A 14,704-nucleotide genomic window follows, 5' to 3' on the forward strand; every position below is an offset into this window, starting at 1 on the left:
CTAATTATTTTAAGTATTATTATTTTTTAAGTAGAGCTGGAGTCATTTTTCTGTTTTTTCAAAATTTGTCATGAATTATTGTTCATTTCCTCCTCATGGGCCTAATTATTAAGGATTATATACATTATTTTTAAGAGGTAAACAGTACTAGATGAATGCAACAGATACCAATTGAGTAATTAATCTTTAGAATTCCAGAACGTGGAAGAATATTTTCATTCATTTTTTTCTTAATTTGTGATCCTTGGACCACCTGAGGAGATTGATCAGAATCACCTGAGGAGATTGATAAATGCAGGTTCCCAGGCCAACCCCTCTTGAATGGAAATGTTTGAGGTTAGAGTCAGGTAATCTCTGTTTTTAACAATTTTCCAGGTCATTCTTTGTAAACTCAGGTTTGAGAATCACTGCACTACTTATCTATATAATCATTTTATGTTGCATAGCTACAATCACAAGTACCAGCAATAACTTGGGTTTTGAAGAGTGGATTGTCATTTCTGTTAACTAAATCAATGCCTAAAAGGCTTTATTCTTGAGACATTTTTCCCAGCCTGCTACCTTGGGGCTCAAAATTCTACTGTCAGTGATAATTTGGTTTCATTAGACTGCCTTCTCTCAGGCTACCTTTTTTTTTTTTTTTTTTTAATTTAAATTTATTTGACAGAGATCACAAGTTGGCAGAGAGGCAGGCAGAGAGAGAGGAGAAAGCAGGCTCCCTGCTAATCAGAGAGCCCGATGCGGGGCTCGATCACAGGACCCTGGGATCATGACCTCCTGGGATCATGACCTGAGCCTAAGGCAGAGGCTTTAACCCACTGAGCCACCCAGGCGCCCCTTAGGCTACTTTTAAAATGGAAGAATCTTGGGACGCCTGGGTAGCTCAGTTTGTTAAGCATCTGCCTTCGGCTCAGGTCATAATCCTGGGGCCCTTGGATTGAGTTCCACACCTGGCTCCTTGCTTAGTGGGAGCAAGTCTGCTGCTCCCCCTGCTTGTTCTCTTTCTGGCAAATAAATAAAATAAAATAAAATGGAGGAGTCTTTAGGAATAGTTAGGTTATAAGATTCTTGTCCCTGGCTGTTGGGTCCCATGAGATCACTGAATACCCTGGCATTGAAGAACACTGAAAGGGCCAGGGGCCCGCCCAATGGGTGCTAATGACAAACTCCAGAGGTAGTCTCTGCCTTATGACCTTTCCTTAGCAAAATTCATCAGTGTTACCGAAGTGCTTTGAGGTCATAGATAACCGTGCCTGGACAGCTAATTATCTTAACTAAAGAACTTTGAAAGCAAGTCGGTTTACTTTTAGATATCATTTTCTGTATTTGCTAACAAAAGAAAGATGACAGTAGATTTTAAAAATGGCAAAAAGAAACAAAGGGGCATGATTGTGTTAAGGCTGAAAAATTTCAAGGACCTATGCTAGAATGTTAAAAAGAACTGCAAAACTCAGTTCAGTTCTCTGATAACCACCCTTCTATTGTCCAACTTCCATTTGGTTTCCTTAGGTTGGAGTAATGTTGGCCAAACGGCCATTTGATAAGGTATCGAGTCCTAAAGTTTTCTCTTCATACAGTCAATGCCCTGAGATGAAAACAGATGTGCTCCTTCTATCACCGGGCACAGAGACCTCATTAACATAGGGGAGTTAGCTACACTAAACTAATTAAGAGCAAAAACATTGGAAATGGCAGCCTGGAATGGAATTTCGAGCTCTGCTACTAGCTGTGTAGACTTGAGAAATTTCCCTAACCTATTTCAGCCAAATTTGTCTTAAAATGAGACCGGTAATATCTCACTGGCTGCTATGAGGATTATGGAAATGACAGATGTAAACAATTAGCACAAAATCCAATAATCAGTGATGGTTATCGTTGTAGACCCCTGGATGATAAACCCGCACGGACTTTCGTAGACATACCCGTTCCTTCGTTATAATCTCAGAGCAGTCCTATATTTATCAGGACTCTTGGCAGCAAGTGAAAGAAATCTAACTCAAACTGACTTCAGCAATTTAAAAAAAGAGATAATTTATCTTTTGTAATATAATGTAATGAAAAGTCTAGAATGTAGCCCTGGTTTTAGGTACAACTGGATCTGAAGGCCCAAATTATGCCAACAGGATTCTGTCCCTGTCCCTCAACCTGCTTTCATTTGTGTGGACCTGATGGTTGCATGGGCTTCCTAGTTGGTGACAACCGTGGATAGCAGCACCTTTAAAGCAATAGCCTACCAGCTTTGCCAATGAAAAGAAAGCTTCTCCCCATTAAATCCAGTCAAAGCCCAAGGACTAATTCTAATTGGCTCCAAGGACAAACTTTGGTCATTTGTTCATCCCTGAATCAATCATGGTCAGGAGAGACAGCACCTGGTTACCCAGGCTGGCTCACATCCCCTTCCTGTGGAGCTAAATCCTACCCAACCACACAGACTTCAATGTTGGGAGGGTAGTTCCCTCAAAGAAAATAAAAGTGCTATATCTTGAAACAAAGTAACACATGCTACAAACGCAAAAACAGCTGATGCTTGGGTTAGCCTCCATCTCAGTTTTCATTTCTACCCATATTCCAATGAGAATACCAGTGTTCTGGGGTGCCTGGGTGGCTCAGTCAGTTGAGCGTTTCCCTTAGGCTCGGGTCATGGACCCGGGGTCCTGGGATCAAGCCATGCATTGGGCTCCCTGCTCAGCAGGAAGCCTCCTTCTCCCCCTGCTTGTGTTCCCTCTCTCACTGTCTCTCTGTCAAATAAATAAATAAAACCTTAAAATAATAATAATAATACCAATATTCTGTTTTCCAAAATAGGATGCCACCCAACTGCCTGTCAGTTCTCCCCAGATTATCATTATTACTACCCGGGCATATGACTCTCCCGTTAGGTATCTTCCGGTCCAGGTCTCGGGGTGATGAGTCTGTGTGTGGGGAGGGAACATGCATAACTGAAATGCTTTACAGATACCTGAGCCAGGTAAGGTTCCACCCAGTAAGATAGTCCTTGTCTCCTGCTTCTTGGCTTCCATCAGACCTTCTGACATCAAGAAGCACACTGAGCACAATGTAGATGAGAAATGAAGTCATCACAGTGTATCCACCACATTCTGCTGCAATGTACAAATCACAATACAATCTGCTGCAATGTATGAATCACAGGACAATTCAGAATGATTTATTTAGCCTTTCTTTTTACAAACGAGATAAGAAAAAGGAAAGGGAAATGACAAATTGTGGAAAATTGCCACCTTCAACCCAATCAATAGCAAAGAAGCTTGCCTGACCTTGCCCATTAATCATGTATCTTGGATAGAAGGTATTCAATGTCTGAGGTAGCTCTTGAGAGGGGAGCGCCAAAGTGGGGACCACAAACCCCCACATAAAACTCGGTGGCAGCAAGAAGGAAGATAGGAGAGTCTCAAATTCTCTCCTGAGCACCTGGAGGTCGAGGTCTGGAAAAGTGCCAAGGGCAGTAGGCACATGGTAGCCGTCAAAAGCCCGTCCACCCAGAGAATCACAATGTGACTTGTTTGAAGTAAGGGTCTTTGAAGATGTAATTAAACTCAGGATGAAATCATCCTGGATTGAGGGTGGGCCTTACATCTAATGACTGGTATCCTTATTAGAGAAAGTTCTATTTGCCATGAGCCAAGGAACTTTACAAGCCACCAGACGCTGGAAGAGGGAAGGAACGATTCTCCCCTGGAGACTTCAGAGGAAGCGTGGCCCAGCCATCACCTTGATTTTGGACTTGTGGACTCCACAACTATGAAAAATAAGTTCTGTTGTTTTAAGTTGCCAAGTTGTGGCAGGTTTTTGCAGCAGAACTCAGAAACTAATGACCAAACGGGAACTGAATTCACCTTTGCTTTTTCAAGCCCAAGATGGCGACCTCATGTTAGCAACTTCTAGCTGGCCATAGTGTTGACTGAGGGCACTGATGGGCCCCTGGATTCACCAGGCGCTCTGCTGGTTTCTAGTCTCTGTGCCAGAATGCTTTCCTAAAGGAAACTGGAGGTATTTTTACCTAAAGAAGGGAATATATTCTAGACAGGTAAAAACGTGAAAACAAACAAAACAGTCAGTGAAAAGCCTGACAGGGATTAATGAGAAATAGATTTTTTTAAGTGTTGTCAAGTGGAAGTAGTTCTTTAATAAATATTTGGTTTCGATTAGCAATCAGATATGCTGCTATAGTGCCGCTGGCCTCCTATGCATCGCAATTACATAATTTGTGAATGTTATGTTTCTAAAGATAATAAGATGAGGGGTCTGGGGGACTCCTGGGTGGCTCAGTCAATTAAGCATGCTCAGGTCATGATCCCAGGGTCCTGGCCTTGAGCCCGACGTTGGGCTCCCTGCTCAGTGGGGAGCCTGCTGCTCCCTCTAGCCCTCACCCTGCTCATGCTCTCTCTCTCTCTCTCAAATAAATAAATAAAATCTAAAATAATAATAATAATAAGGGGGGGGTTCTTACATAGGTAACTATTTTTAAATGAGCTTTGTTTGTACTTCCTCCCCAGGAATTGCACTTCAATGTGTGCAGTAATCACATTAATTTAGGCATTAATAATATAAATTATTAGAGTATGAGCTTTGAATTCTTAAGTTGTAATGCAGAAAAGGGTTCAGAATTCATTTAGACCAACGCGGTGTGTAGCTATAGCCAAAATAATAATAATTATTATAATTATACGCATCTCTTTAAAGCTAATAGGTTATTACATCAGAGAGAAAAGGAATACGAGGAATAAAAAGTGGTGCTACATTTGGACAAAACTATGGTGTGTCTTCCTAGAAAACTGTTTCTTGTTCTAATTGCTATACCTCAAGAAAAGATGTAATGGGGAGAGATCCCCTAGTGGCTCAGTTAAGCATCTGTCTTCAGCTCAGGCCATGATCTCAGGGTCCTGGGATCAAGCCCCACATTGGGCTCCTTGCTCAATGGGGAGACTGCTTTTCCCTCTGTTTGCTGCCCACCCCTGCTTCTGCACACACACACACTGTCTCTTTCCGGCAAATAAGTAAAATCTTAAAAAATAAATAAATTTTAAAAAATGAAACCATAAAAGTACTGGAAGAAAATGTGAGAGAACTTAATTTCACAATCTCAGAATGGGCAAGGACTGCCATAGGATAACGTAACTTCTAGAAGTCCTAGAATAAAATGTTGATGAACTGGATAATATTAAAGAAAAATTGAAAGCTTCAAAAGACAAATGAATATTTGCAACTCATGTCACAGACAAAAGTGTAATGTCCTTAGCATTTGGACAACTGATAAAAGTCGATAAGAAATTCAACAACAAAGGACATCTGGGTGGCTCAGCTGGTTAAGCGTCGGACTCTTGACCTTAACTCAGTTCTTGATCTCAGGTTTGTGAGTTCAAGCCTTGCGTTGGGCTCTATGCTGGAGCCTACTTTAAAAAAAAAAAAAAAAATCAACAAGCCAACAGATAAATGGGCAAAGAGTATGAGCCCAATTCATAGCAGCAAGATAGTAGAAGATTAAATATATGAAGAGAAACTCAATCTTGCCCATAAAAAAGGACAAACAAGTTAAAAACTACAATAAATCACTTTTCAGTTAATAGGTCAGGAAAAGTAAAAAATGTTAAAACACTTTGTTGGCAAGGGTGGTAGGAAATGTGTTCTTCACATTGTTGGAAGGACTATAGACTGTTGTGGCCTTTTTGGCGATTTGTGAATATTCATAAAAATCACATACAAAAGAACAGTAATTCCACTGTTAGGAATTTAGTCTACACGTATACTCGCAGAAATATAAAAGGACGTGTCATTTCAAATTGCACATTGTTTGCAGTAGTAAGACATAAATGCCCATCACAGGGGACTGGCTTAACAGAAATTACAACACTGCTTTATTAAAAGAATGAGTCAGTTGTGTACATCCTGATATGAAACCATCTTCAAGTTAGATTAAGTGAAGGGTTCAGTCGGTTAAGCTTCCAAGTCTTTTTTTCTTTAAAGATTTTATTTATTTGACTGACAGAGATCACCAGTAGGCAGAGAAGCACGCAGAGAGAGAGGAGGAAGCAGTGCTGAGCAGAGAGTCCAACAAGGGGCTCGATCCCAGAACCCTGGGATCATGACCTGAGCCAAAGACAGAGGCTTTAACCCACTGAGCCACCCAGGCTCCCCATAAGCTTCCAAGTCTTGATTTTGGCTCAGGTCATGACTTCAGTGGAGAAATTGAGCCTTGGGTTGAGCCCACCCCAACTCCGTGGAGCCCCACGCTGAGCGGGGTGTCTACATCTGTCCCTCCCTTTGTGCATGTGTGTGCATGCACCTGCTCCCTCTCTTCAATCAAACAATCAATCCTTTTTTAAAAAATCCTCTGCTCGTGGACATCTCCACTTGATGTTCCATAGACCCTCCAAACCCATGTCCAAATAGAATCCATTATTTGCTTTAAATTGAAATATGCCTGTAGAAGCCAAGACTATCTCTGGGCGAACACACAAGAAGCCGGGAGGCATGGCTGCTATGCTCTGACCTCTCCTGGATTCCCCCTTTCTGTGAACAGGCACCACCGTCCACCACGGCACCCAATGCAGAGCGCGGAAGTCATTCCTGAACGTAAGTCACGAACGCAGCGCCATCGTAACAATCTTTGTACCGCACACGTTTGATTACGTTGCCCCCTACTCAATGTCTTCCAATGACTCCGTAGCCTTTAGAGTGCCCGGCCATCTCTTCTGACTCGCTCACAAAACCTTGCCTGCTGCACCTGGGGGTGGCGCCCCCTCCAGCCTCGGTGTGCCCCTTGGCTCACGCATGCACCCCACTTTCTGCCCGGGGAACAACCTGGTCCTTCCACGAGGTCCCACCACCTCTGCTTCGGGTGCCCGTGGGTGTCAGCCAGCGGGCTGTATTGGATTCAGTCCGCTCCAGACACCTTCTTCCCAGGTGTTGCCACCAGCACTGTCTCCTGTCCCTGCTTCTGACTGCAGAGGGACAAGCATAGGGACCCAGAAAAACCCTGGTATTACTGCCTAGTAGACCCCGTGGTATTTTGATGACGGTATCCCCTGCTTGATGAGATCAGGGTCTTTATTTCATCTTTCAACTTTGAAGGACCGGTTCTTTGAACATCCAGCTCCAAAAAGCCTTCTCCTTTTGTAGTGTACAGTTTCCCAGGCACATGGATCCCTCCCGCTGTCATTGTCCCATTTGCTCCTACGACTGTTGGGAGCTGATCACTTGCTTCGTCCCTTCCCCACACCCGAATTGGGAGCTCTGTGAAGGCAATACCCTGTACTTAAAAGAGTACTGTTTCTGGGGCCAAGCCGAAATGTAATGGCTACCCAGTGACGTTTGTGGGAGGGAAGGAGAGGAGGACGGATCCGTTCATGATGCATGGAGAAAGACCACTTTGCTTCCTAAATACTAGCAGTAAAACCTCGGTTTGGGTTTTTTTTTTTTTTTTTTTTTTTTCCCTGGATGGGGGGAGATCGAGCTGGAAGTGTCAGAGAGGCCACAAGGGGGCACTAGAGTTCCACCTGGGCTCCCTCTGCCAAGAAAAGCCAGTTAGAACGGAGTGTCTTGACCTGGGCAGGTGCCTTGTCACAGATGCCTGGTGGGGCCAAAATAGGCCAGGAGAGAGGGTTCGAACCGAGGATTGTGGGGGGGGGGGGGTTAATGCAAAGAGGCTACAGCATCACCGCTATGGCCAAGAGTTGGATCGTGCCTCTAAAGGGACTTTAGCATGAAAGAATTCCATCTCCACCTGTGACCAGCATCCCCCTGTCCCCTGGAACCAGATCCAGACAATATATTGCTCCCCGACCCCAGTTTTCCTCCTCTGCTAGTGAAGCAAAATACTGAGACTCATGATAGGGGGATATCTTCCTGCTGCCACAATAGGTCCCCTCGGAATCCTTCCTTCCTCGTTCAATGATCGATGACAACGGTCATGAGTATTATTAGATCTCCCCCTTTCCTTCCCAAGAGGTCACTGAAACTTTCATCTCAGATCTTCGAACCCTGGATTTCTGGGTAGGCTGGTGAGAGAGGGAAAAAAAAAATCCTTTGAAATTTCAAATACATGTATCTAACTCCTGCCAGGGACTGGGAGATGTAACCATGGCAACCAGAGCATGCCTGTAACCATGGAGACCCATTTAAACCAGCTGGGCCATTACCGCCTAGAAGCTGGTGGGGCGTGGCTGTTAGGATAGTTAATATGGTCGAGTGATTTCAATTGTTTAGGTGAAAATTTACAGACATTTCAAGCAATTTTGAGGTACTGCCAACACTGTAAAATGTTAATGAAAATGCCTTTTAATAGGACTTCCTCTGTTTGACTAATTTCTAAAGGATCCCCAAATCTCTTCCCCACCCCCTTACCACACCTACAGAGCCATCACTTAATCAGACATTCCTTCCATAATCATGGTAGTGTGCTGGGCTCTCTCCTGGATCCTACCATGTGTGTTTTCCAGATAATACACATTATCTGTTCCATTATCTTTAATTCTGAGCCAAGTCCTTGAATAAAGGGTCTCTTTTTTTTTTTTTTTAAAGATTTTATTTATTCATTTGAAAGGCAGAGATTACAAGTAGGCAGAGAGAGAGAGGAGGAAGCAGGCTCCCCGCTGAGCAGAGAGCCCGATGCGGGGCTCGATCCCAGGACTCTGAGACCATGACCTGAGCCGAAGGCAGAGGCCCCAACCCACTGAGCCACCCAGGCGCCCCAATAAAGGGTCTCTTTATCAAAAGGCTTCTTTACCAGAATCCATCAGAATTTGGCTTTGTGCTTCCAGTAAGTGAGATGTGACCTAGCCTTTTGTTATTTTGAAGGAAACTGCCCCTAGCCAATGTCCTAAAAGTGCTTCACAAAACCAGATCCTTCTGTTTATCCCACGTGTTTTATTCTTTCCCAGCTTCTGCCAAAACCCCATCATTGCCCCAGAATTTCGGCTTCCAAAACCTGGTGACAGCTTGGTTTGTGAGCTGTTCTGTGGTGTGTTTTGTACCCCGATTGTAGTTACAAGATTGAGCACTGGAGTCACAACACTGGCTCCTGCTGCCCACCAGCACGTGCCCTGAGGCAAGTCACTGGAATTCTTGACACCTCTAGAAAAGGGAAACAAAGCCTATCATTATTTGAGGATAACTTCACACAGGGGTGGATAGATCAACACTGCTACAGTGTTATCTCCTGGTCTTACCTGCATCCCCCGCATATCACTCAGCAAACTTTCAAACTTTCCAGTTCTTCAGTCCCCTCTATTTTACTCAACAGCTGGTCCAAATCTTTACAACTCCCATCAGGCACCAGAGACCATATGGCTCAGCAGATAGTGACAGTGGAGATGACACCAGTAAGGACAGTTGCGACACAGTGTGTGTGTTCCTCCAGGCACTATTCTAAGCCCTCCATGTATTCTAACTCATTGCATCTTAAAACAGTCCATTGCAGATTCTTACACCCTCCCCATTACACAGATGAAAAAACTGAGGCACACAGTGTTTGGATAAATTTCTCAGGGTCATGAGGTAGGGAATGACAGGAAGAGAACGTGAACCTCAGCCACACCTCCCCAACTGGCCCTGCTCACCGTCATCAGATCGTCGGCCTCTCTCAAATGAGTGTGTCCTGTCCCGACTCGCTGTAAAGAGAGTCCACAGGCACAGACACCCTTAAATGTCTCCTGTTCAACCCCTGCTCTCGCCACATGAACTAACATCTTGCTCACCACCTGTCCCAACAGCCTTCCTCAAGGTTTTTGAGGAAAGGATCAACTTTCCTCCAACCCCCCACCTACCCCGACATCAGGTTCCTTGCTCCCCCAATTGTTCCCTTTTTCCTGATCTTCAATCCTTCTTCTCATTTGGCACTTTCTTCCCAGCATGCCAGTACTTCCAAGTCTCTCCTATCTTATTAAAATTTATATATATATATATATATATATATATATATATATATATATATATGACTCTCCCTGCTTGTCACGTTCTCTTTCCTTTGCTCAGCCAAACAAACTTCTCGAAAGCTTTCTATCTCCACCTTTAGGCCTCCTGACTCAGCACTCTACTGCAACTATTCTCCCGACGCCCCTCCAAATTCTACAATAAGGGACCTCACGCTTCCCTTCCTCCCTACCCTCCATCCTTCCTTCCACCTTCCTTTCTTCCTCCCAGCACCCTTCTCCTCCCCCTCTTCCTCTGACTGCTCCTTCTTCTTCTCTCTCCCTCCCTCTCTCAACTTCTCCTCCCATCCCCAAACCTTCTTCCATGTCTCCCCATCTGTACCAAAATAAATAAATAAATGAATGAATAATAATAAAATATAAAGTATCTTGTTAAGGTACTGGTCCTGCTCCTCTTTGTAGCATTTAACTCCATTGATGGAGTTTTCCCCTTTAATAGGTTCACCTTGGCATGACCTCCTGTTCTCCCACTCTCTGGCTCCTCCTCTTCCATGTCCTCTGCTGGCTCCTCCCTTCCTGCCTATTCCTTACATCTGGGTGTCCCCGGAGGTCCTCCACCTGGGTGTCCTCTCTAAGGACAGTCAGTGTCGTGTCTGTATGGTTCACCACAACTTTCTTCTGAGTTTCGGAATAGTAGATGAAAATGAAGACTAACCATTGTGCCCTAGAGGGTCCCCCAGCTCCTCCTCCTCAGTTCACCCCGCCCTCCACCCAGGAGCCCATCATCAAACCAGAAGTCACCCTCCAGTCTTGGAAATGGGAAAGACAGAGGAGAGAGCTCATTCATCTTGTTCAGCTAACACTTGTTAGGGCCCAGCTCTGCCAGGTTCTGTGTCAGGAGCCAGGGCACAACAACAAAACCATGTGCTCACTGTCCTTAACATGTTCATGGCCTGGAGAGGCAGACAGATACACAACCATCAAATGCAAAAGGCAGGAGGGGAAACGGTGTGATTAATTCTGCCTGGAGAGAGAACACAGGATGGAGCGCAGACCTCAATAAATTTCCCAGTCGTGGCATTTGGTATGGCTCTTGAAGGGCTAATGATTTTTTTTCAAGTAGGGAAGGGAGAGTTCCACAGCGAGAGAACAGAACGAACAGAAGAAGCACATAGAGTTCACAGCTGAGGCACCTTGGAAACCATTGATTTTCTCCAGGACGTGCACAGCAACAGCTGAGCAACTTGCTCAGAGCCCCATAGGCTCTTGGGGAGCCTGAGCGGGCTGATGTGTAATCCCGTGTGGCTGGGGTACACCACGTTGGCCAGGAAGTGGGGAAATACAGCAGGGTCCCACAAAACTAATACACATTTCTTGGATGTGCCGAAGGAAAAATCCTTTTTAATTTAATCTGTCCCTGATCTAGTCTTCCTTCTCTGCCTTACCCACACCTTTGCCAAGAACAGAAGTAACTAGACGGCTAGTAGTTTCACAATCCGTGTAGGTAACATGTGTCTCTCAGATATTTCGCTTTACCCTCTGCTTCTCTTCCAAGAGTGTGCTGAGGAGTACAGTTTTTACACTCTCATGAGGTCCAGAAGGAGTTGGGGCCTTAAGAAGTTATGGCAGTACCTCTTTCCCTTGGGTGCTGTCCACTGTGCTGGCCTTTGAGGCTGAACGTCTGCGTCTTTGGTCTAACTTAGCTGGACCCAGTCAGTCAGCAGCGCTCCCTGGACTCTGAGCCCTCACTGGGCCCCCCAAACTCGGAGGTCTGTGACTCCCTATTCACCCTCACTTGGGCACTCTTCCCTGCACAGGATTTTTCTATAGAACATCTTTACCACATCTGGAGTTCCTCAGCTGAACCCCACATTTTACCTGTGCAATACAGGGATCAAGGATACCTTCAGCCATTAAACCTCCCAAAAGCACTCTGCCTAGCCAAGACGAAATGGTAGCACCCAGGGGTAATTTAAAATATTTAAAACCCCTTGAAGGGATATCTGCACCCCCTCATTCATAGCAGCATTTTTTACTCTAGCCAAGACATGGGAGTGACCCAGTGTCCATGGATGGATGAATGAATAAAGAAAATGTAACATATATATACAGCGGCATATTATTCAGTCTAAAAGGGAGGAAATCCTATCATGTGCCACACAATGAATGAAACTTAAGGTATCGTGCTAAGTGAAAGAAGCCAAATGCCAAAGGACAAATACTTTTTGATTCTACTTCCACTAGGTATCTAGAGTAGTCAGTCATAGAGACAGAAAGGGGCTACAGAGAGGGAAGAAAGGGAGGGTTCTGTTTAATAGATACAGAGTTTCAGTTTGCAAGACAAATAAATTCCGGAGATCTGCCTTACAACAATGTGAGTACTTAATACTATTGAACTATACCACAAATGTTAAGATGTTAAATTTTATGTTACAAGGAGGGGGGGGGTTTAACCACAATTTAAAAAAAAAAACTACAAATAAAGACATAAAACCCAAAATACTTTAAAAGCCTGTAGGACATCAGCACAGCACAATCCACATGGACCCTTGTCCTTACGAACCCGACCAGACAACCAGAATAGGCTGTGAACCCCCGGAACGGCTCCATTAGGGCAGACTGACACAGAAGCACCCAACTTAGCTACATTCTGTCCCCTGTCCAAGCACGTTTTTGCCCATTCGGTTCTCCTAGCTTTGCCCCTCTACTCTTCTCTCCACAACTTCTCATGCCTAAGAAGGCTTTTATTTCATTTCTACTCATAGATTTTATTTATTTATTTACTTACTTAATCATTTTTTACAGAGAGAGAGCACAGGCAGAGGGAGCAGCAGACAGAGGGAGAAGGAAAAGCAGACTCCCTGCTGAGCAAGGAGCCCAGTGTGGGACTTGATCCCTAGGATCATGCCCTGAGCCAAAGGCAGATGCTTAACCAACTGAGCCACCCAGGCGCTCACCACTCACAGATTTTAGGTACAAGGAACAGAACCAACTCTGGCAGAGTCAAGGGACAAAGGAATTCCATGAAAAAGCAATGGAGAGCCTGCGGGATCCCTGGGAGGGCCAGAACCAGGCACCAGGACTCTGCAGCCAGGAACAATCCTCACAGTAAGGCCTTAGAAACAATGCTGTTGCTATGGACCTGGACCTCACAGGTTCCTCCACTGAACAACACTGGACACTGGACACAGCCAAGGTCACTATCTGCACCCAACACCAGAACAGGCTATGGACTCCAGCTGCTTCTTCCAAATACCAGCTTTTGAATCGAAGTGAGGGTAGATGTATCTGACTGGCATGGGCCTCACTTATTTCACTTATTTTCAAGGGAAGCGAGGAAAGCAAGTATCTGGTATTTTCTGATTTTTTTTTTAAAGATTTTATTTATTTATTTATTTGAGAGAGAGAGAACACCAGCAGGGAAGAAAGGGAGAAGCAGGCTCTGGTGAGCAGGAAGCCCAATTCAGGGCCTGATTCCAAGACCCTGGGATCATGACCTGAGCCAAAGGCAGACGCTTAACCAACTGAGCCACCCGGGTGCTCCTGATATTTTCTAGTTCTATGGTAGGTGCAGGCTCTGCTCAAATAGAGGAAAAGGCTTCAAAGCGTGTATGGTCAGTGTGACTGGCCTCTTCTAGACTTCCCTCACATCTTATTTTCCTACATGATATTACTTGTCTGACTGTCTTGGAAATTAGGAATAGGATTAGGTCAGGTTTAGAAAATAAAAATACAAGATGCCCAGTTAAATTTAAATTTCAGATAAACAGCAAATAATTTCTTAGTGTAAGTATGTCCTATGCAATTTGGGGAACATACTTATATTTAAAAAGTTCTCATTGTTGGGGCACCTGGGTGGCTCAGTGGGTTAAAGCCTCTGCCTTCAGCTCAGGTCATGATCCCAGGCTCCTGGGATTGTGGCCCACATCTGGCTCTCTGCTCGGCGGGGAGCCTGCCTCCCCTCACCCCCTCTGCCTGCCTCTCTGCCTATTTGTGATCCCTGTCTGTCAAATAAATAAATAAAATATTTTTTTAAAATAAAAATAAAAAAATTAAAAGTTCTCATTGTTTATCAGAAATTCAAAATTATCCAGCAATCCTCCAGCATTTTTATCCAGCAATCCTCCTTCGGGCTTTCTTTTCTATATGACACCACACTTTCCCACTCTATACCAGAGCCTGGTTCCCGAGTACACTAAAGATGCTGCCATGCAAAATCCATATTCAAGACAAGAGCCTCATTGCAGAATCCTGTCTCTAAGTGCCCCAAATCGGAAATTACCCAGTCTTTCTCTTCACTTGCCGCCCATAACAGAATTTCATCTCCTCCAAATCAGATATATGCCTAGAACCAACTCATGGGAAGATTATGTCCTTGGGAAGGCGATGGAGAGAAGCACATTAATATTCTAAAAACAATTACCCAGTGGCAATGAGGAAAAGTGCAGTAAGCAGTGCAGAAAGATTTCATGAATTTTTTACACCAGGCTCTCTCGATTTCTAGGACCTCGAGTTTAGTGTGACTCACACTTAAAAGGGCTTTATAATAGGAGGTGAAATGATAAAGCAATGAAACGGATTTCCATGGGCTGTGTATGGAAATGAATCTCTGAGTCAACGGTTACTGTGGCTCTCACCTCCCACGTGTCAAAGTGGACCCATTACCCAACTGCCAACGTGTTCCTTTGATGCGAAAAGGCAAATGATTTTCAAAACCACCACATTTCCATGTATTGTAGAAAAGTATAGGACTATTTTGTAACATTACTTAAAATCATAAACAACACAAACAAGGCACACTTTGCTGAATTCTTGTA

The sequence above is a fragment of the Mustela lutreola genome, chromosome 13 (genome assembly GCF_030435805.1).
Source record: "Mustela lutreola isolate mMusLut2 chromosome 13, mMusLut2.pri, whole genome shotgun sequence".
Classification (NCBI taxonomy): Eukaryota; Metazoa; Chordata; class Mammalia; order Carnivora; family Mustelidae; genus Mustela; species Mustela lutreola.